This window comes from Eimeria mitis, genomic scaffold, assembly GCF_000499745.2.
Source record: "Eimeria mitis Houghton genomic scaffold, Emh_scaff4023, whole genome shotgun sequence".
NCBI classification, from domain to species: Eukaryota; Apicomplexa; class Conoidasida; order Eucoccidiorida; family Eimeriidae; genus Eimeria; species Eimeria mitis.
The window spans coordinates 458-818 of NW_013572357.1; positions in this window are offsets into that span (position 1 = coordinate 458).

The window sequence follows — 361 nt, forward strand, 5'->3', positions numbered from 1 at the left end:
AAGCAGCAGCAGCAGCAGCACGAGCAGCTAAGAACAGCAGCAACGGCGAGGAGGAGCAGCAGCAAGTTCACAGCAGCAGCCTGATGCAGCAGCAGCAGGGTAGACACTACCCCTCTATCTGCTGCCTCCTGGGGGCCCCCCTGGGGGCCCCCTGGGGGGCCCCCGTGGGGGCCCTATATAAAACAAGACGGAGAAACAAAGAAGGAAATATAAATAAATAAAGTTTATAAAATAAAGTAAAACAAAATAAATAAGCAGACAAAAACAAAAAGAAAGAAAAAGAACTAATAGCCTCGGTTAAAGCGGGGGCGGTGCAGCACTTGCTGCTGCTGCTGCTGCTGCTGCTGCTGCTGCTGCTGGT